The sequence below is a fragment of the Ixodes scapularis genome, unplaced genomic scaffold (genome assembly GCF_016920785.2).
Source record: "Ixodes scapularis isolate PalLabHiFi unplaced genomic scaffold, ASM1692078v2 PGA_scaffold9__187_contigs__length_104089568, whole genome shotgun sequence".
Taxonomy (NCBI): domain Eukaryota; kingdom Metazoa; phylum Arthropoda; class Arachnida; order Ixodida; family Ixodidae; genus Ixodes; species Ixodes scapularis.
The window spans coordinates 72,527,978-72,551,659 of record NW_024609884.1 but is presented as its reverse complement, the minus strand read 5'-3'; the positions used below and the strand labels follow the sequence as shown (position 1 = coordinate 72,551,659).

The 23,682-nt window shown below is 47.1% G+C and overlaps 2 pseudogenes; one reads left to right on the top strand and one right to left on the bottom strand.

Annotated features, from left to right (window-relative positions):
* Positions 1-847: 847 nt before the first annotated feature.
* On the bottom strand, positions 848-1,724 carry LOC115332382 (annotated as a pseudogene).
* A 69-nt stretch (positions 1,725-1,793) lies between these two features.
* LOC115332383 lies at positions 1,794-22,102 on the top strand (annotated as a pseudogene).
* The last annotated feature ends 1,580 nt before the right edge of the window (positions 22,103-23,682 follow it).

Genomic DNA, 23,682 nt, shown 5'->3' with positions numbered 1-23,682 from the left:
CTTCCAATACCCTGCAAACTGTCAGATGCACACACCTCAAATATTTCTGGGGAGAACCCTGAACCCACAGGGACAATACAGGCTAGACACAGAAGATCTGTAACAGTTCTTCGCAACAGTTCTCCACAACGGTTTTCTCGCAGAATTCGGATCATAACTCGCATTCCGTGTTAGGACACACCTTTATCCAAATAGGCCCAGAAATCGAGTGTTCCACCTCGCGGGTTCTCGGCCTTGCCAATGCCCGTCTCTTCCACGAGCCTACAATTATAATTCGTCGTGGCTATCGCCTTTCCTGGTTGGTTCAAGGAGCGATTCGAGGCCATGGCTGTTGGCACATTATAGTCCTTATTTGGAGCACTCTTAACTCGCATCTGACTGTACACTAAAGGTTTCGAGGTATTTGCAAGATCAAATATTCACACTATTCATGAAAAATAGTCGCCTACAACATTGTAAAAATTATTTCAGGCACGCGGAAAATGATAAAATATGCACAGACTGGAAGCATTCTAGGGCTACCGGATAGGTAGTGCCTTACTTAAGCGGTCACAAACAGTTGCGGTGCAGTTACACTCAAACGCATATGGGCTTTCAGACATGTAGGTTGGGACAAGCTGCCAAACAACCCGCCCCCCCCCCCCCCCCCCCCCCCCAGAAGGTGGACAATATCCCTACAAACATGAACAATGGCCCACCACACCAACGGCTGCCCTCGGACGCTGCGCTATCCTGACCGAGGCCACCCGGCAATCAAATACAATGATTTATTTGAGAACCATTAAAAATAAGGAAGTGCCGAAGCTGAGTAGTGAAATATGTGCATTGCTTTAAAACAAGACACCGCTCAGACAGGGAGATGCTGCCCATGTAAGATCTCATACACCACCCGCTTGCGGAAGTATGACATGTGCTGCTGTCCGAAGGAGATCTTGGCGTCGCGTGGCACAGACTCGGCGTACTGACAGGTGAACATGCCACAGTCGCTGCCGTTGTGCTGCTGCGGCAGGTCGCTTATCACCTGCAGCTCCCAGAATTCCCAGTCCAGGCCGTGTCCCCAATTGTCCTGGCCCTCTGCCTCCAGGTAGAGCTGCAGCTTGTGGAGGCAATTGTGCCTCTCGCGGCAGCTGCCCATGCTGTCGTAGTAGGCGATGTGCTTCTTCCTGAAGTCGATTGTCGCGAGGCAGCAGTGCATCGTGAAGTGAAGCGGCACCAGGACTATGTCGTAGGAGAAGAGGTCCATTTTCCTCGTCCACCGCCTCACGGCCGACTGTCCCTCGGCCACCATCTTCGCGAAGAAAAATGTGTTGAAGGCGCACAGCTTGGGAAGGCCACTGTTCTGCTTGGTCCGTTCGACGAGCAGGTTCATGTAGAAGTTGACCTCCTTGTCGTTGAGCCACTGCAGGGTACTCCGCTAGAGTGCTCATGTCCGAGCGGTTGATGGTCAGTCCGAACCCCTTGGCAAGGGCTTCGTGCGTGGGAGTCGGTCTGAGTGCAGTCTCAATCTCTTCTAGCATCGGGCCAGTCAGCTTAGGCAAGACGAGGCCGTCGACGGAGGGAAGGAAGCGCCTTAACTCGGAGCTGTGCTTCATTTGCTTCTTCTCGGCGTTTTCGATCTGCGCCTTGAGTTTGTCACGCCAGTTGACTAGCGCATGCCTCACGAATGCCTTTCTGGCAGGGTGGTGGTGGTGAGATTGCAGCTGTTGAGCATGCGCTCGTCGCATACCTGCTCACAGAGTCTGAACGCGCTCGACGTAGCTGCCGACACACTGCCGCCCGATTGACGGTCGGCGATGGCCCTGAAGCGTGTTAGAGGAGGTCTGTTCCACGAATCATCGTCTTCCTTACCCTTCATTGTGCCCAGGCAATTGTTCCAACAGTTCTCGTCTAGGCCGCTGACTTCAGTGTTAGAACTTCAGATTGGGCGAGTTGGTAGAAGTAGAAGCCGAAGTTAACCACGCAATACAAAGTTGTTAGTGAGCGCTGTGTGAGGGGGATCGGTGGAAGAAGACGCTGTTGCGAACGGCCGTGGAAAAATGCTCTCTTGTGGAAACACCGCATCGTCCACTGGCCGAGTTATTTCTATATCTTCGGATGTCGTCTGCAACGAGTATAAGGTCATACTTCCGCACGTCTGCCAATCGGTAACATCGTCCTCAACTCCGTATTTCTCCACGCCGATCTGACTGCTAGGCTATTCACGGGCCCCGGACTTTCGAGACGCCCTCAAAGATGTTATCGACCTGAAAGATTTTGGTATGGTTCATGGGCTACCACGCCCTCCTTTTTTGCCGGTATTGCATGGAATCGTGGCCCGCTGAAATACCTGGGAGTTCTACTCTCACACATCAGAAGTAGCTCATCCTACTAAATGTCAATGGAAACCTCGTTGAGGAGAAAAGCTGAAGCATAGAAAGGACCTGACATGTCCAAGTTCACCAGGGCAATTGTGTGCCCTGGTGTTCCTAGTGTCTAAGCTAATGTATGTACTTCAGGTGATGCATTGTGCGCGTAAAAACATTCGAAAATTTCATCGAATTTCTGCGACATTTATTTGGCGTTTATCGTGGGAGCCTCACAAAAGGGACAACCTCTTCCTTCCCCTTGAGGCAGGTGGACTGAATCTGTGTAACCTATTTGTTCGGCAATTAGTATCCAATTTTTTTTTTTTTTTTTTAAGAATGCCGACCAGCTCTTCTTCAACACCCGTTCTTCAGTTACGACTGGCCACAAGTTTAAATTATTTAATTGGACCCAGTGATGATTCCTTTCAGGGAAGACCCTGGGGCTTCCTAAAAGAGGTTGTGGACACGTTTGAATTCTTAAAGACACTTTTCTCATTAGAATATTTATTTAGTGTAACACGCAAGGAACTATCAGCAGCGATAATTGAAAGCATCTTTCCTATCCCGCTTTATCGAAGTCACTTTCCTGTCGATCCCCAAGATGATGTCCTTCGCAGAGTAAAGAAGATGTGTGTTCCACCATCAACCAAGTTGCTCTTTTTCACACTGCACACTTCGACCTTGCCCGTTAAAATTTGGCTTCGTAGTAGAGGGATATTTGTGCCGTGGTCGGTTAACTGAGGCTATGCAATAATTCAGAAACCATAGAACACTGCTTCATTTACTGTAATGATGCCTTTTTTTCCTGGGATGTGCTTCAACGAACACTGAAGGAAGACCTTGACATCACTGATCAAAATATTCGTTTCCTTCCAATCTCAGTAGGAAAAGTGTTCCTTACGACATATTCGTAATTTTAGGCCTCCACAGTTTGTGGAGATGTAGAATGATAGATAGAAATGCGGAAGCGCCACGCACCACAAAATCTTTTTTTTTTTTTTTTTGTGTGTGTGTGGAGAATATGGCTCAGCTGCGCAGCGTTTACGCGGCACAGCTATCCCAGCCTGATTGGTTTCCACTGTTAGACGCCTGCATATAGGTCTCCCAGATTTTTGAACATTTTGCTTGTTTGCCCATTGTCAACCCCTCCGTTATTTATGTATATAGCATTGTGATACTAAGAACTTTAGATGCGTTCTGAGTGTCATCAGATTTTGAGAGATGTGATTATCATTTGTTTAGTTTTCTCTAATCTAATCTAGTAATCTAACCAAGATATCAGGTGATAGATGCCAACTGTTGACTGCAGATTGAATGTTCTCTCTGTAAATAGAATTTTATCTTTGTATGTATATTACTATGCTAGTTCGCCTGTTTGAACGTTGTTTGGCTGATGTGCTCTCTCTTGTTCTATAACTTCCGTGTAATAAAGAAAAAAAAAAAAGGGATCGGTGGCTGAGTGGGCTAGCGCACACCAGCTCGGATCACGTGGAGCGAAAGCTCGCGCTGCAGAACCCAGGGATCCTGGGTTCAATCCCCGCTCCTGACCGTTTCGATCTGGATGAGCATCGTACCGGCGTACGGTCTTGTATACTGCGTAGTGCACGTTAAAGACCCCAGGTTAGCGGTTGTACCGCACTGCCTACATTGCTCATCTACAGCTGAGACACCAGACGCCCACTGAGGCAGGCTAACTTCTGGCTGTATAAACATACACACAACAATTTGCGCTGTGTGAGAGTTGTGTTCCTTATGTGTGTGAAAGCTTGAGTGACAGTTTTTTAAGTGCGCTGAAACGTCGACCAGCATGGCTTGAGTGGGCTTGATGTCGCCGAGGCGTCCACGTCTGCGGTCGACCACCCAGTTTTTCCAGTCGGAGAGCTTCTACGAAGCTTCGCCCTGCGCTGCTGGGCCGTCAATGTTGCACGGAGATTCAGAGTAGCCATGCTTGACCCAAATTCTACGTTTCATGAGCGTGCAGGAACTTGGCGTGAACATCTTCTCGCATACAACAACAACAACAACAACAACAAAATCACAGCTGCAACAGCGAAAAAGTGTTTATATCAATATCTAACCTAAATATAGAAGAAGCAGTTTATGAAACTCACACTTCGTTAGTGCCGCACTCAAGAACTATAGGTATATAGATGCTGAGATCTACAGTACGTCGACCTTTTAAGCAGTTTGACTCAACTGAAAACCAGCGATGGACAGTACTTCAAGTACATTGTACTTGAACGACTATTTTAAGTAAGTTTGAAAAACTTGTACTTTACTTGAAGTACACTCTCTGACTGTGAACTTGTACTTAAAGTATCTTTTTCTGGTACTTTCTGAGGAATGTACAACTACCGACTTCAGAGTAGATTCCCCATATCTCAAACATTAGAATGGCGTATCGTCACGTGTAAACGGGCTATCGTCTTTCGAGATGTCATCTGGCCCTTTCTCTGAGTGAAGTAATGGTGGCTATAAGACCGATACAAATAAGTGCCTTACAAATAGGATCCCGTGTTTTCGGAGTTCATTTTCTGTCAAATTGGGAGGGTGCTTTTTGGAGATAATTTTTTGAAGAAAATTCGGAGTTTATCGGAGTTTATTTTGTCCGATTCCAAATTTTCCGAATCCCAATTCTCCGAAATTCGGAGCTAAATATTGAAATAGTTTATATTAAAAAAAAAAGTTTGGGTAAAAGCTTATGCTATCATCAAGAAAACGCGCTCATATCAATAAATATTGCTTCAGTTAGATTTGGCATTGGCACCATTGCCATGGGCAATACTAATTTTTCCCACGACAAAAGTAGCAAACAAGTGATGCTTCAGTAGGGAGCTTTAGTATACTGTTTTTCCCCCTCCGCTAAATGAATGTCGATACTCGCTCGTCACTCAGTGGGCGAATTCCGCTACACAAACCTGAGTTTCAGTAATGCACGAGAGTATTCATTCTTTTGAAGGTTAATTATGAATACGTAATGAAGGTTGCGCTGCCCTTGGATTTTTTCTTGAGAGCGCTGGAGATTTTTAATAAAATCCAGAAATATGATCGTTTTGAGAGCTTCGAGCGCGTTTTGAGACATATCTGAAAATAAAATTATCTAGAAGACAAACGTGAGAAAACGCTTTGCCGTACGTACTAGGGGTGTCTCCAATGACGAGAAAACTTGATATTGTTGCATTTGCGTATTTGTGTAGATAAATTCGCCCTGTTAAATTTATTTCCAACGTGTTAAACGAGATGGCGACACTAGTAATAAAATGCCCCAGACTGAAGATTTTCTTGTTCTTATTGTTTTTATATCGAGCTCGAATTCGACCGCTATTGCTGGTGGCTCGGGGATTAGTAGCACTTGTAACGAAAGCTCGTGCTGTTTAAAGTCCACTGATCGTGGATTCAATCCCCCGCCCCTGCCCGTTTCAATCTGGATGAGCATCGTACCGGCGTCCGGTCATGTATCACTATTGCGTGATGTACGTTCGTTTTGCTGCGCTGCGCCGAGAAACGAAATCGAGTCCCCGGCACATCTATGCTTTGTATGAAGCGTGAAATCCAATTCAGGGAGTAGCTTGGCACGCAACATACGAAGCAGGGATATATCCTGATTTTTCGCAGCCGCAATGTAGTCAAACACACGCAAACACTCTCAAGTGGAACTGTGTTTGTGGGCCTTTAGAAAAGCGTCACCGGTGGCTACCGCGGCCACGGTGTGCTGCTCCGTGGTGCGCCTTGCACAGCATGCTCCGATCGTAGCAGTGCGAGCTCCCGGTTCCACTGGCGCTCTGGGCGGTTGCGGATATGGATCGCTATGCCCATGCCCATGTCCTACGAGAGTGACCAATAGAAACAACTAGCACCGACAAGCCACAAGCAAATGAAGCACGCGCGCGAATGAATCGTTGGTAGGCTCGCGATCGCTCATGCTTACTTGAAAAGCACCGAAAGACAACAAGCCTCCCAAAGATGCCTTCACGTGCGTGTTTCACTTTTGTTTGTGTGTATGTTTTTAAAGCCTGAAGTTCGTCTGCCTCAACTGGTGACTGGTGTCTCAGATGTAGGTGAGCAATATAGCCAGTGCAGTACAACCGCTAGCCTGGGGTTTTTCACGTCCACCACGCAGCAGTGATGAACGACCGCACGCCGGTACGATGCTCATCCAGGTCGAAACGGGTGGGGGCGGATATTGATTGTTTCATTTGCTTTTATCGGTGTCAATTGTTTCGATTTGTCGCTCTAGCAAACTATGCATAATAAACAACAACCATTTGTGTCCTTTTCCACTCTTCCACTGAGAGGAATCTTTGTGCTTCTCGTCACTTGGTCATGCCATCTTATTTGGTAGCGGAAGTGGACGTCCGGAGAAAATATTTGTTCAGGGTACGGGAGAGCAAACATAAAACAGGAGATGCATGTAACGCTCAAGCTACGAACAGTGCTTCTGGCAAGCTCAATAGATCCTGTCAAAAATTTGACTTTTGTTGCAAGCTGTGGAATCCCTGCACAATTACGGGGATGCAAGAGTAAGCTCTTTCTGTTCGATTGCACTTCAGCTAAAGGAGTACTCGTGCAGCGGGAGCGCAAGCTCCCGCTGCACGAGTACTCCTGCTGCAAACATGCGCTTGCAGCATTTTTGCAGCAAATTTGCAAGCGCGTGTTTGCAGCAAATGCTGCAAACATGCGCTTGCAGCATTTTTGATTATCACCCAAAGTTTCTGATTCCCACGTTCCGCAATGTCAGCTGTTCCACCAATGTGCAGTGGATCAGCCGACGTCCACCTAAGTCTCATATCGTCAAAACAAGAATTAATGTTGTGGACGCATGTGACATCTATATCAGTGAAATACACTTGGCAGCAAGAAAAATACTATTGTTTTATTTCTTGCTGACAAGCCTTTTTTTTATGGAAATATATTTTAAAGGTGTCCACAACATAAATTCTTGTTTTTTTTTTGTTTTTTGTTTTTTCAATATTAGGCTCAGGTGGACGTCGTTCATATAATAATTTCTTCTTTCTTTTTCTATATTTCGTTCTAGTTGACATCATGCTCTCAAACTTTCGCGCTCTATTACAACTGCTGGCATCACATTCTGACAGTTTCAGCTTCCCGCGATGCATAATTTATTTACACAGGCTAAAATACACATTTTTTTTTTTTTCAAAAACATTAAGTGAATGCACTGCACGCGCTCATCTCTTCTGCATAAGTAATTGGAAGAAAATAATCGAAATATGATAGAACTGTTTGAAAGCAAAATAGAATTTTGCTTTTAAACAGCTATGATGCTGGAGACGCTAGCACGTGTTGCACATGCAACTACAGGTTTTCCCGCTCATTTTAATCCAAGTGACGACCAATTTAATCCCAGGGTCACTCAATTTAATCCAAGCGCCATACAATTTAATCCAAGGGCCACACAATTTAATCCCGGGGTCAGTCAATTTAATCCACACTATATATATGCACTTATTGTGTTCAGTAGTAGTGTTTCGCTTAAACATTTGGTAACTTAGAACAATTGTTTATACAATTAGAATTTTTTTTTTTTTTTTGGGGGGGGGCAATTGATAATTTGGTCACTAATGTGATTACTTTGCGTTACTAGTACCTCTGTTGACGAGGCTTGATTGATGTATTGGTTACTCTTTTAAGAGCGCAGCTCTATAGGCACCCGTTTCCGACTTGAGCGGCGTCGGCGTCGCCGTCGCCGTCGGCGTAAACACGCGGTGCACGATGGGTAAATTCCCCATCTAATTTTAGGAGAAAAATACCCGCTAAATCTAGCAGAAAATTTTCCCCACTATATTTAGCGAAAAAATTTCCAGCAAGATTTACAGGAAAATTAGCCCCGCCATGTCTAGCGGGAAATTTTCTCCGCTAAATATAGCAAAAAATTTCCCCGCTAAATTTAGCGGAAAAATTTTCCGGCTAAATCTAACGGAAAATTTTCCCCGCTAAATCTAGCGGAAAATCTCCCCAGCTAGATTTAGCGGGAAATTTGCCCCGCTAAGTCTAGCGGAAAATTTTCCCCGCTAAATCTAGCGAAAAAATTTCCCCGCTAATTTAGCGGAAATTTTTTACCGCTAAATCTAACGGAACATTTTCCCCGCTAAATCTAGCGGAAAATCATCCCAGCTAGATTTAGTGGGAAGTTCGCCCCGCTAAGTCTAGCGGAAAATCTCCCCCGCTAAATCTCGCAGAAACTCTTCCCAGCTAGATTTAGCGGGAAATTTGCCACGCTGTCTAGTGGAAAATTCCCCTGCTAAATCTAGCGGAAGATTTTCCTAGCTAGATTTAGCGGTAAACTTGCCTCGTTAAGTCTAGCGGAAAATTTCCCCCGCTAAATCTAGCGCAAAATCTTCCCAGCTAGATTTAGCGGAAAATTTCCCCCGCTAAATCTAGCGCAAAATCTTCCCAGCTAGATTTAGCGGTAAATTTGCCCCGTTCAGTCTAGCGGAAAATTTTCCCGCTAAATCTAGTGGACAATCTTTCCAGCTAAATTTAACGGGAAATTCGCCCCGTTAAGTCTAGCGAAAAATTTTCCCCGCTAAATCTAGCGGAAAATCTTCCCAGCTAGATTTAGTGGAAATTTCCCCCGCTAAATCTAGCAGAAAATATTCCCCGCTATATTTAGCGGAAAAGTTTCCCAGCTACATTTAGCGGGAAAGTTTTGCCGCTATATTTAGCGGAAAAGTTTCTCGCTAAATTTAGCGGAAAATTTTCTCAGCTAGATTTAGTGGTGCGAACTTTCCGCTTAAACTAGCTGGGAAAATTTTCCGGTAAATTTAGCGGGTAAAATATTCCGCTAGATTTAGCGGGGAAAATTTTCCATTAGACTAAGCGGGGCAAATTTTCCGCTAAATCTAGCTAGGAAACTTTTTCGCTAGATTTAGTGGGCCAAACTTTCCGCTAAATCTAGCTGGGAAAATTTTCGGCTATATTTAGCAGGGAAATTTTTGCGCTAAATTTAGCGGGGAAAATTTTCCGCTTAATCTAGTTCGGAAAATTTTCCGCTAGATTTAGCGGGTAAAACATTCCGTTAGATTTGGAGGGAAAATTTCTCACTAGACTAAGCGGGGCAAATTTTCCGCTAAATCTAGCTGGGAGAATTTTCCGCTAGATTCAGCGGGGAAAACTTTCTGCTAGATATAGTGGAGAAACTTTTCCGCTAGATTTAGCGGGGAAAATTTTCCGCTAAATTTAGTGGGGAATATTTTCTGCTAGATTTAGCGGGGAAAATTTTCCTCTAGATTTAGCGGGCAAATTTTTCCGCTAAATTTAGAGGGGGAATTTACCCATCATGCACCGCGTGGTTACGCCGACGGCGACGGCGACGCCGACGCCGTTCAAGCCGGAAACGGGTGCCTAAGAGCTGTGTCCTAGAATGAGTAACCAACACATCAATTAAGCCTCATCAATAGTGGGACTAGTAACTCAAAGTAATCACATGAGTAATCAAATTATCAATTGCCACCCCCCCCCCCCCCCCCCCCCCAAATTCTATTTGTATACACCAACTCAACTCTCCTACGTCACGCCGCGGTGGTGGCGCGCCGGACGCACTTCCGGTCTGGGGCGGTGGGCAGAAGTCGCCGTGCCAGACATGCATTCCTGTGTTCCTTTGGAAGAAACGAGACAAAAAAACCTGCCTTCTCGTCAAAATGCTGCGATGGGGGCTTTACCAAGAGAGTCGGGAAAGGTTTGAAGATCAGTTTTCATGTGTTTTTGCACCCTCCGTTCGTCCGAGAACGTGGATAGTAACCGTGAAAAGGGCAAACCAGATGCTGTCGAACTACGATTGCGTGTGCGGGCCACAATTTGTGGTCGCCAGATGTATTTGCTTTGTTCCAACATAAACGAAGAAAACCGCCAAGTTGTCCGAACCACCCACGGGTTCAGTGCGTCTTCAAATTCACACGGCCGCCTGATCGTTCGAACTTTCGTCTGCTCTTTCAAAGTTGTCTGCTTTTTGTCGTCTGCTCGTTTAAACAAAAGAGCCCCTAGACCAAACTTTGACCCGGTGATTGCAATAAGAAGTAATTGCAGGCCTCAAAAGGCTTAAGTAGGCTCCGTGTAAACAGTAGATACAAGATGTTAATTATTGGTACCGGTGGCCATCACCTACTTGTTACGCTTGGTCTGTTCCCGCTTCCGATTTTCAGTATCGACGTCGATCATCGCCGCTACCTTTTACACTTTTGCAGCACGAGCGACGTCGCGACCGAAAATAGCTACAAGAATCTCATCATGGTTTTGGCGTCCATTCTGCAGCGTTCATGCGAATGAATCGCCGCACGTCAAATTATTTACGGAAAGTTTAGCGGCGTAACGAGCCTTGATAATTTCGCTCAGGCGATTCAAGTGGTAAGACATTGCGATGAGGACGTAGAATCGACAACTCCAATGCGAAAAAGAGTATGCAGACTCACACAGACGCCGACAACGTGACATTCGAATGGTTTGTTGACGCGGGACGCGGTGCTTCTTCCCCGTAATCCATTGCGCGTGCGTTCGAACTGTCGTCTGCTCTTCCAAACTTGGCTGATTTTTGTCGTCAGCTCGTTCAAACGACAGCGGCCCGTAAACCAAACGTTGACCAGGTAATTGCGATAAGAACTAAGTGCAGGCCTCAAAACATTTTTGAAGGTTGGTTAAGGTAAGTCGGCTAAGTGCAAACAGATACAAGAAGTTGTTGATCATTGTTACCAGTGGCCATCACCGACTTGTAATGCCCGATTCTACTTGCGGTTTTTAGTATCGATGTCCACCATCTCAGCTACGCTCCACGCTTTTGCAGTCCGAGCGACGTCGCGACTGAAAGTAGCGAGCAGAATCTCATCGTGGGAGTCAGGCTTTAGCGCCCATTCTGCGGCGTCCACGTGAAATGAATCGCCGCACGTCACATTATTCACGCAAAGTTTTGCCTCGATAGTTTTGCTGAAGCCGCTCAAGTAGTCATACATTGTTAGGAGGACGTAGAATCAACAATTCCAACGCGAAAAAGAGCACGGGGACTCCCACCGACGCCAACAACAACGCAATTCAATGGTTTGTTTATGGGCGACGGCGGGCTTCTTGCCCACCATCCACCACGCATGCGCGGCGCCGGTGGCGTCCGCTAGGGGCGCTCCGATTTGTTTGTAAACATGAGTTGGTGTATAAAGAATTGTTTGAAGTTACCAAATGTGTAAGCGAAACACGACCACTGAACACAATAAGCGCATATATATATTGTGGATTAAATTGACTGACCCCGGGATTAAATTTTGTGGCTTTTGGATTAAATTGTATGGCGCTTGGATTAAATTGAGTGACCCTGGGATTAAATTGGTCGTCGCTTGGATTGAAATGAGCGGGAAAACCTGTAGACTTAAAGCCTGGTTCAGACAGTTGCGTTTGGCTGCGTTTGACCGCGTTGCGGCTGCGAGAAACCAGGACATCCTTGATGCTTATATCGCGTGCCAAGATGATTCCTTGAATTGGATTCCTCGCTTCATACGACAAATGAAAATGATGCAAAAACCAACATTCAAATATACGCGCACTTTTCAGTGCCGTGACGTCAGTGGCAGGCAGGCTTGTTAGTCGAGCAAGCAACCAAAAAATAGAATATGCCAATCATTTGTTCCGTGCTGGAGCGCGGGTACTGCAGCGAGCTTCCCAAACATTCATTTGACACCATGAAACTGCTTCGAATCAGTTTAAAACAAAATCTAAAGCCCAAAGAGTGAACCCCTGCCTTCCACTGACGTCACTTTTTCATTGTTGCCAGTAGAGACTTCGAGCTTGAAAAACACGGTGAGGACCAAAACTGTAAATTCAATAACTTCGCGAAAAAACAATATTTTGACCTAATATTTGGGATACTATTTTCCCGATGTTTGTTGGTTAGTTTAGCAAAATTTCAAGCAAATCGGAGACAATGAAAAAACCTGTGGAGTACCCTTAAGCGAGTGTACTTTGCGCAAATACCGCTTAGAACGGATCCCTGACATTAATGACCTATGAAACACGCGTTCGTTTTTCACCCCACGCAATAGAAGTCCCAGAAAAAAATTAAAGAAAAACGAGCAGGCGTTCACCCCCTCAACTCGCAGCCAGAACAAGCGGCCACGTGATCTGGAGCCGATTATATGCCGCCAATGTAGATCATAGCCACGCGCTGGGGTTGGCAAAGCACAGGGTACGCGCTTAGTTCCAGATATTGTTATGGCTCGGCTATTGTCGTCGTTGCAGCGATTGGACACGGGCCACTGCCCGAATGCTTCTCGAGCTAGTAATTATCACAAGCCCAAATCGAGTGCCCACGCAATGCTCGGGTCCCATCTATGAACAGCACTCAAATATCGTCACATGGGTGTACTGTTGTTGTTGTTGTAAGCGCTTTATTGACCATAGTACAGGGTAAAGGGAATAGGGAGTGCGTCAAGTAGCTCTTGGCTTGGACGCTGGTACATTGGGCGATAAGGGAAGGGATGAAACACGTAAGAGGTTGTGGGGAAGGGGATACTTTTAAACAAAAAAATTAGCAGTAGACGTCGATGCCCGCCTCGAAGATGAACTTAAGCAGCGAGTTTAGCGTCTTTTTTCTTGATTTGTCACAAGGACCTGGTGGGTGAGTCCACCCCTCTAGTGCGATAACTTCCGTCGGTTTGTGTTTGCGTCTGCATGCCTCTAGTCCGGGACAGTCCCAGATGAGGTGTGTTTGGTCGGCCTTCGTTTTGTCGTTGCAGAAATTGCATCGGCCTTGGTTTGAAGAGGATGGTGATCGCGACCATGAGGCTATTCGCGCTGGCGTACATGTTGTGCTTGTTTGTATTCTCGTAAGAATAATTTTTTCTCTTCGGCCGAAACCTCGAGGAATTGTTCCCGGTGCGTCTGGGAGGAGCTCTCTGAGTTTCTCCCTACACTCGAGCTTGACAAGTTGCCGCTCTTCTTCCGGGTCATAATTAGTCTCCATTTCTCTGGCATGATCTGACTCTATCGGAGGCCGTGCGTAGTCATGGTTTGTTAAGTGTGGAATCTCACGTCTGGACTCGCGGAGAAGAGATAGAAGAGACGCGCGAGCCAGTGCGTGAGCATTCTCGTTGCCCTCAATTCCCATGTGTGCGGGAACCCAGGATATCTTGGTATTGGTGCCCAGCTGTCGAAGTTCACCGATCAATTTCTCGATCAGCTTCACCTTTCTGCTGGCGCTTGATCTTTTGCCGCATTCCGAAATAGCTGCGGCTGAATCCGCGAAGATGCGGATGTCTTGCGGCGTTGCTGCTTCTGTTTTCCGTAGGTCCCTGACAGTTTCGAGTGCTAGGGAAATTGCGGAGAGTTCCCCACCCTTGACAGTTGTCCCCTTGGGAAGGAGTTTGAATTGCGTCTTGCAGAGTCTGGGTATGACTACTGCAGGACATATCTCATTAGCACCGGCATCATGCGCCGCGTCCGTGTATATTGCCAGGATCTTCGAGGGGTCTTCCCAGCATTGGACCATCTTATGATGGGCCTTTGCTAGCCTTTCTCTTGCCTGGTTCCGCGGGTTCGCGTTCGCTTGCGTTGTTGGCCTCCCGTCCGTGATGTCGAGATGCGATATCCACGGCGGATTCTCTCTTGGTAGTGAAGGCAACGTGTACGCCATGTATGCCATGTTTGTTTGTCCTAGTATGCCTCTCCCGGCAGCTGTGTGTTTCAGCCGCTCCATGTGTGCCTTCTCTCTTGTCTCCACCGTTTCCCGCATGGAATTGAGTTGGGCGTATTGTTGTAGCTTCTTTAGGGGAGTGAATCGCGGCAGACCCGTGATCACCCTCATGGCATGATTGTTTAAAGTCTCGAACTTGGACCACTGGCGTTTTGTCAGTTTGAAATGTTGTGCGCCGTAACACAACCTTGAAACGAATAGTGCCTTGACTATTCGTCGCGCTACTTCTTCCGATGCTCCGCCTTGTATTGAGCAGATTTGTCTGATGATTCCCAGCGCCGCGTGGCAACGTTTCTGTGTTGCATTGATCCATTCCTCTGCGCCGCCAGTGTCATCAAATGTGACTCCGAGGATTGTGATGGTCTGTGAGGGTTGGATACGTTTCCCATCTAGCGACAGAACGATCCTATTTTTGACGTCCGCTATTCTTTGTTTTCTTGAGGCCACCACCATATACGTGGTCTTTTCTGAGGACGCTTTAAGACCAACCTCGTTGAGATGGGAATCGACATGGGTGTACTGCGATACCCATGTTACGTCACAAACTTTTGCAAAGGAGAGATTGAATGAAAATGATCGCTTTTGTCCTTGAAATTACACCGCAACAAAGAAGTTTCTTGGCCAGCGGAGTTGCGTGCGAGTATCCTTGACTCCCACTAGGGCCAGTAAGCTCGTGTAAAGTGAAAAACATTCCAACTGAATATCATTGCACAGCTCCTTTAAGCAGGCTCCTGGCGAAAGGACCGATAAGACTCTGGAGGCGGGAGTTTTGTTGATTCTATTTTTTGTATGCCATGTTAGCGCGCGTGGACAAACGCTTGCATGCGCTACAAGCGTGGCTCGTATAGAGTGCCTTCATACACACGCGCGCTTTTGCTTGAGTGGTGACATCTCGGCCATTTTTCCGCCCAATCGCTCTTTCTATGCATTTTGAAGTGCGCGCAATCCGGTGTCACTCAGCACGAGCGCGTAGCTTTGGCTAATGCATAGACGCCATTGTACCGCCCAAGTCACGCACCAAGTGCGCGAGAGCGTCACGCGCTGGCACATTCAGGGCAACAATGGATGTCTTCACCCTGAGACAGAGAGACATGTAGGCACCCTAGGCTCGTAAGTACCCAAAGATCGTGCAGGGCTGAAGCAACACCATCTAGACAAGCAGAAGGCCTTCGCACCGTCATCACAGGCAGATCGATCGAAGCGTGAGATTGGCTCTATCAGCGGCGAGATGTTTTGGTGGCGCCCTCCTATGGTTCCCCCTTGTGATGTCATTACCTTGCGAACAACAAGTTCGATGGTGTTTGTAAATAGCATGGTGGAAGCCTGAAATCATTGCGCTCTCAAAGCAACACTGCCAACACCGTCGAAATTAAAGTTCTTTCATTCCTCTTATTTCCGTCGATGGTATACCCTTTCCGACGTCATAGTCAGCTTTTGGGCCAATCGTTGAAGGCCGACCACAGCGACGCTTTCGGTCGCGCACGTCGCCAATAGTGTACAGTCAGCGCGTCGAAGGTCGGGCTCGGGCCCAATAGCCGAGTAAGCGCGATCCAAATTTGATGACTTTTCATGAAAGAAGAGGAAGCCGTGTGGAGGTTTTCATTATTCTTGGTGGTGTTGGCTGAACCATAGAGTTATTACAATAAACGCTAGAGGCTCAACTGGCGCTAGTGTGCTGTTGCATTTTGAAGCAGACAGCAAGCAGTCAGAAATTGACTTCCGGTAATGCATTTCTATGGGAAAAAGCGAGTGCGATTTCTCTCTGCGCTCCATTATAAGAGCAAATATCACGAATAATTTGTACGTACTAGGCATGTTGGAACATTTCTCAGTCACGCAGATGAAATAATTGGTCAGTTACAGCATTTTTATTTCAAATTCGCGGCATTAAAAACGGTGTTAAAACCGCTTCGTACATGTATTTATGTGCACTGTCGGACACTGTTAGCGCGAACACGGCGTCGACGTGCCAAACGAACGAGCGACATGTGGAAAACCAAGAGAGACGGCAAAAACTACGCAGTAACACTGGGTAAGTAACTCCTTGTGCTTGCAGACGATCAAAATAAGTTGAAAGTCACGTAATATAGTCCGATTTGCAATAAATAAGTACTGCTTTATTCTTTCTGCTCATGAATATGTGCGAAGATGCTTGTTCTGGGTTCAAATCATCACCCGCACGCTCCAAATCTTTGCAAATGGGGGAAGCCAGAGGACAGGTGCGCGATAAAAACTGCCCGACATAGGAAATAATAAGAAAACACACCTTTCGTAGCCCACGTACTGTATTCTTTACGTTTCGAACGTTTTTTTTAGCCACTCGTAAAGGTGCACGACGGGGTCATTTTCTTATGCTGAGGGCAAGTTCGTCTGCTTCTTGCGCAGGGGGTAGCGGTGACGTCAGAACACCGAGCCCTGATTGGCTGATCGCGGCCCCCTATCTGAGCGTCGTCTGCTCCTTTGCAAAGTCGTCTGCTCGCAACGTCGTCTGCGTCTGTCTTACCTTTCCTGCGACTTTCGGAAGTGCAGAGGCCAGATTCACGAAACGATCTTACGCCAAAAATGTGCGTAAGACATAACTTAAGAACAAATTCGTATTCACGAAACGGAATTTTCGTAAGTTTTGCGCAGGTTACGACGAAATCCTACGACAGCTCCGAAGCTGTCTTACGCACTTCTCACGATCAAATCAGCATGGCCGACAGCGTCGCGGTCGCGACGACCCACGGACGTTTATTTTTCTACCTGCGCTTCTGACGCGTCCCGACTTCAAGCAGCAAGAAAAAATTAAGAAGTACTTGAAACAGACCACGACGAACAAGAACGCTGGATCCACAAACACCCGGGAGAAGCTCCGACGGCCACGATTCCACCGAACGCGACCAAACGAGCTTGGCAGTTAGGCCTAGCAGGCACTCCGCGACTCGTCGACCGTCTGCCCACGACCGGCTGGCGTGCTGAATGGAATATGCCCGCGTGACCCTTGTGAACCCTTTCCGTATTATACTTTGATCGCTGACCTCAACTTTAGATTAAGAGGTCAATTTATTCCTCTTGTTATCTCCTTGCTTCCCGAGGCAACGGTGACTCTCGCCGGTGAAAAAGCGGTGAATCTCCGACAGATGCAGGAAAGGTAAAGCAGCCATCGCTTTGACTAGCAGACGTAAAGCAGACGACGTTAACTGCGCCAACCCGCCGATGCCGTTAAAGAGTGAGGGGTCTTGCCGCACACGAATGGAGGGAAAAAGTATTTGGGAGGGAACTTGCGGACACTAACATGCTCACTCTCGGTTCTAAGCGAACAAACCTCGGCCCCCCGGGCACTTCGCCAGTGAGTCCTTTGACTTCCCTCCTTGATGCGCGTCTGCTAGTTGTTAGACAAAAACAACGTACCGCTCGAGTTATTTCGTCTGCCCTCTCTTAAAGGCGAAGTCGAGTTCGCTCCGAAAGTCGCAGGAAAGGTAAGACAGACGCTGACGACGTTGCGAGCAGACGACGTTGCAAAGGAGCAGACGACGCTGAGATAGGGGGTCGCGATCAGCCAATCAGGGCTCGGCGTTCTGACGTCACCACTACTTCCTTTCTCATGCGCAGAAGACGAAAATGAGCCCACTTGCGAGGCGTATAGTGAGAGGACAGGCATATTAGTAATATATAAGCACCACCAAAATGCTGGCAGACTTTTAATACACTCTACATTCCTTTCGATCGTTATTTTGCTTAGAATCGTCGGTCGTTTCTACATACCTGCCATGGAACAGAGGTTTGGGCCTGAAATATAGCGAAGTTTATCATCGTTCAGTTGTAAAGGAAAAATGCTGTAACTAAAGCAATTACACTTTCACAATATTAATAAAGGTACATACTACCCGGTACAACCGAAATAACAAAAGTTATTCATGTTATTTTCCGGCGACGAGACAAAATTCACGCGCGTTTTTCCATAGGAATACACAGGAAGACTGGAAAAGTAGACTGCGTGCTGTCTGCTTCAATTTGCAACCGGAAGTCCCATAGACACTAGCGCCAGCTGAGCCTCTAGCGTTTATTGTAATAACTCTATGGGCTGAACAGAGATACCCTAATACGTATTTGGAAATAAGAAAAACAAATACTTGAACACATTGCAAAGATGGCTAAAATACTCATTCCGAAATACGCTTATTTTATGAAACATTATTTGGGATGTTTTCATTATTTGTAGACCTGGCTCGGTGGCTAGTGGATATAAAAAAAAAAAAAAAAAAAAAAAAACGAAGCATGATGCATAATATTTTAAACAAATACAGGATATTTTATTAAACAACAAAAAAGTGAATGTAAACATATTCGACAGAGATCTGTCTGGTTAGGAAATAAATGGAGTGACTAAAATCCTGGTATATCCAAACAACAAAAGAAAACGTCAACAGATCATCGGGCACTCTCCCGAGCATATGTTTCAGGGCTTCGTCGCTTCACGGAAAAAGACGGGCGCAACTTTCCGAACCGGGTTCCAGCGCTGGATTTTCTTGATGAAGAATATGTTGAAGATAATTAAGATAATATAAATCGAGACGACGAAGAAGATTCGCCCAACCTAACGTTGGCCCAAGACAAAAAACAAATTAGTCGTTAGTTGTTTATACAGCAGGAGTTTAGTCTGCCAGACAATGGCGACATTGTTACCCACTGTAGATAAGCAATTTAACCAGTGCAGTACAACTGCTAGCCTGGGGTCTTTAACGTGCACCACGCAGTAGTGATACACGACCGCACGCCGGTACGATGCTTATCCAGATCGAAACGGGCAGGGGTGGGGATTGAACCCAGGATCTCTGGGTTCTGCAGCGCGAGCTAACGTTGGCCCAACCTCCCGAACCGGCTTCCAGCGCTGGATATTCTTGATGAAGATAAAGTTGAAGATCATTAAGATGATATACATGAAGACGACGAAGAAGATTCGCCCAACCATAGACTCCTCTATAGAAAGTATTCACTGGTGGCCATAGCTGTGTGCGCGACTGCTGAGCGCGTGCTGATGGCTAGCTTCCAGGGGTGTTTTGCAACGTGCATTCCACACCGTAAAAATGGCCGGTCTTAGCAGCCTATTAATAGGGGCTCGTTCTGAGCATGCGCTCTAGAGAGCACCCACAAATATGGCGCCCAGTGAATACTCCTTATACTCACAAAGCCTGCCAGTTCGATGACGGATCCATAGAGTGCCCGGTCGCAGATTTGGAGCGCGAGGATCTGGTAGCACAGAGTATTTCTCGGAGAACGGTGTTCAGCGCACAGCTTTTGCAGCGGCAAGGACCCGAAACATGGTTTTCAAACCCGATCGACGAGAAAAGAAGCGGCAGCCCGAGGAACGCGAGAAGCATGAGCAGACATTCCATCGCTCGGAACAGTGTGTTTCGGCGTCTCGCCGCAGCGGGTCGCCCGTTACATGACTTTTGTCTGCCGCTCTACCTTTCCACTTTCGGCGGCCAGGTCTCGTGGCGATCTGCCAGGCTTTGTCAGTATATGGCGGCTATGGTTATACTTAGGGCCAACATTTTGTGGCGCACACTCGAGCGTCAATGAAAAGTGTGGACGCGCACTTTTCACTTCCAAAATGCTACAGAAAACTGAGCTTGAGTATTGTCCACTCCTGAGAAATCGACGGCACCCAGCGGCTAGAACAGAAAGGTGTGGCGGCAGGTTCGCTCTCCAGCCTTCTTGAGCGAATCAGATATGCACAGGGCCTGATGGTCTAAAGACAAAGCCGTGAAAGTAGGTTCGTGTGGTGAAAATCGCTCATAGTAAAGTTCGAATATTCAGTACTAGAGCCACTAAATGAGCTGCGCTTAGAGTATCGGCACTCCGTTCCCCGACATTGTTGTGGGCGCCGCCATTTTGGTTCGTATGCAGAGCAGACGCAACTGCCGATCGTCACGATTCAAAAGTGCGAGTTCCTCAGCGTTAGATTCGGTGTTAGGAAGGTCGTGTAAAGGGCCGCCCACACTAGCGAGAAAACGCGCGTGGCACGCCGATCGCGGCAAGTAACAAAATGTCGCCGAAGCACAGTCAGCGCCACGAGCGCGTGCAGAGACACGCCCTTTATCTTGCCGCTTAACCGATTTATCGGCGCGCCGGGCGCGTTTTCTCGCTAGTGTGGGTGGCCCTTAATATTGCTTTGCTCTGTCGCGAACTGTTTAAACATTTGTGGAGGGCGGAAAAGCGTTTCCTGTGATGTCAGATAAAGCTTCAGATAACTGGCAACCCTGTTTTTAAGACACAATATGGCCAAGTGTCGTTACTCTGAAGCGTAGCTTATTTAGTGGCACTATTCAGTACTGTTTCACGATCCCTTTTAATTCCTCCGGGTAATTAAGTGCACAGCTGAGTATTGCAGAAAATAAATACTTTAATTTTGAGCATTTACTGCCCCTATATTGAGCTGCATAGACACCAGGAAAACCCCTCAGAGTTGGTGGAATTTATTCCAATCTTCAGGAGACTACAAAGGCGGAACAGTTACGTGTTTCGCGACGCTCTCTTCAAAAAAAGATTATTTCACGCCAGACGGCCCAGCCACGTTGCGCTTTCTGGACCTCCTCTTCGCAGCAGGTTTCTTGCTCGCCCTAACTTTCCTGTTCTTCGCTGGGGATGACCGACTAGTTGTGGACTTGCTGCGCCTAGACCTTCGCCTCTTGCTCTTCCCTGCCGTCGCCTTCCTTGCCCTGGACCTCCTAGTCGTGGCGCTGGCGCCTCTGGCCCTCGAGCGCGGAGCCTGCAAAGGCGGAACAGTTACTTGTTGCGCGACGCCCTCTTCGCTTTGCCGGCGTCGCGGAAGCCCTGTTCCTCTTGCGTTCCCGGGCTCGGGAGGGGGACGCCTAGGAGGTGCCATTGCTTACCCCGCTGGTGGATGCGGAATCCATGAGTTCAGTCCGCCCGGCCTGGACTTTCTCTGTCGCACGTCTGGGCCCAGTTACAGCGGTCTCGTTTATCAATTTGGGGACAGTCGAAGACTCTCTGCAAGAATACATGGGAACCACGACAGCCGGTCTCGAGACATGCGAGATGAAGTTTGAATCTGTTGGCAGGCTGATGTCCATTAAACTCTTTCACGCGCAAACAAAAATAAAATCCACTTACGTTATCCGGCGCAACATAGAAAAATACTTTATCAGTTGCCTTCAAAAGTAATAATAGAATGATTACCGCAGTAGTCCTACATTTTTCGAAAAATAAAATCATTTTTAAATACGAGTAGAACAAATGATTGTCTCCGCTCTATTCAAAGGCGGTCATAGCTGTGTGCGCGACTGCTGAGCGCGTGCCGATGGCGAGCTTCCACAGTTCTTTTGCAACGTGCATTCCACACCACCAAGATTGTCGGTCTTAGCAGCTAGCCTATAAGTGAAAGTTCAATCTGAGCATGCGATGTGAACAGCGCACTCAAATATAGCGTCCAGTGAACACTTCCTATAGATCGAATTCAGTGGACGCCAGTTTCTTTTTCGTGGTTCAAACAAACTATCTTTACGAATAGAATGCTCCGCTGAACGGAGGTAAACAGGGAGAAGAGCAGCAGCGATGTCAGAGAGCCGAGCTCTGATTGGGAAGATTGTAGATGCAAAGGACATTCTCTCTCCTTACTGTCTCCCTTCAATCAGAGAGAACAAGAGCGTCGTCTGCTCCTCGCGCAAGGCCTGACGTTCGAACGCCGAACACCATGGCCCTGCGCGCTTTCGAACCAGAAATTCGGAAGATCCTCCATTGACACCGAGAAAGCCGTCTGAATCGAACAAACTAGACTCGGGCCTGCCTATCATGCCAAGGCCGAGGCGGTCTTGGCATAGGACCTAGGTTAACTTACGGACTGGCTGCTGCTTGCTAGCGGGCCAGAACCTCGCGGGCAGGCGACGTCGGGCGCCGAATGGGAAAGCGGACTTTGTTGGCAAGGCGCGCCAAGAACGTCGTAGCCTCCTCTTCGGGACTGCTGGCGGGTTCGTGAGCTTCCAGGGGGCCCAAACCTGCGCCCGACCCCTGTGACTGCCCTCGTACCGAATGAGACACTGGGCCCGCGGTACACGCGATCTCGCGCTCGCGCTTGTGGCGCTTTCGTCCTCTTCGTCTCAGATTCTCGACGCCTCGCACAACTTTGATCTGCGCAACTTTGATCGGTGCTCAAGGTGCGCTCGCGCTAGCGCTCCCGTGTATTTTGACACATTTGATTGCATTTACCACAGAAGGATATTGCGAATCGCCATCTGGTGATTTTTATAGAATTTCCAAGAGTCAGGATACATTGGGATCCCCGGCTTCCCCCCATCCCTTAACCCCAAGATAAACAACAAACGTTTTTTTACTATAAAATAATACTAATTTCGAGAAGTCTGCACATCCACGCTCCTTAGCACTGACAAAACCAAAACAATAACAAGACCAGCGCAGGTGCGCCTGCCAAAGTGAGGATCACCGTCAAGACTTGAGCACCCTCTTATCCGCCAATAGAAACATCGGTGATTGTCTCATTTTCTTGGCTTGCGATAATTCTTTGAGTAAACTCGTTATAAATGAGCTGCCGAAGACATGGTGATGACCGGCGCTGTACGGAACGCGTTCTTTTTAGGAAACACAGATAAAAGCCGCCGTTTCATCTTGCGAAATTTTAATTTCGCAAAAAAAGAGGCCACAGAAGCGTTGAATGGGACGCTACGAACTCCAAAACCTCACTCATACATCGATATCTCAAACGGATGGCCGTATTTCTGGAAAAGAATGACGAGATCAAGCGAGGGCTCTGACGTCACGATCCTCCAGGAAAAGTTGAGGATGAGTCGAAGCGGCCTCGCTTCTCTACTCCTCGCTTCGGTTCACCAGCTCGACGGGACGAAGCGAGGAGATGGAATGAGAATCGTGACGTTGCATGCCTCGTCGACGTTGTTGAATCGCGCATTTAATTCTTTTCCAAAAATAGGGCCATCCGTTATCGATATCGCTGTATGAGTGGTGCTTTTGTTTTTTGCAGCGTCCCGCCTATCGCTACAGCCCTGTTTTATGTGCTTGAAATTTCGGTTGGTGTCCTTTTAAAAAGCCATTGAAAAGAAACGAAAAATGTTTCTTTAAACAATCTAAATAAAACACGCGTGTCAAAAAAAAAAAGAAGCAAAATTAATAAACTTTTGGAGGTAGTCGCTGGGCAGCAGGTGTACATCCAATCTTATCGATCAACCTACCCTGCGGCTGCGCGGGGTAGAGTGGTAAAGGATGTAATATAGAATCTTCAACTGCCCGCCCCCTCTTCCCCTTTTAGGAAATATCTATGGTTCATAGCTTTCAATGTTACAGAAACACAAGCCCTCTTTCCTCTAAAAGCACAAATAGTATGGTCTAAACTTGGAACCGGAACAATGGCCTTTGTCATGACCAGAAAGTACACTGACCTGTTGTTATGAGTGAACCTTGACGAGATAAGCGGAAAGATCTCTTTTATCAATGGTTTGAGATTTCAGGGAAACCTGAGGTGGCGTTTTCTGACCGTCAATTGACCCTAGCACTAACCAAACATAAAACTTTTTTTTTTTTTTTGCATTTGTACATTGAAATTAGGAGTTTATGGGATAAATTCGAATTGACGAACATTTCACCGCCGGGTGTTTTTCGGGGGTCTAGGAGAAC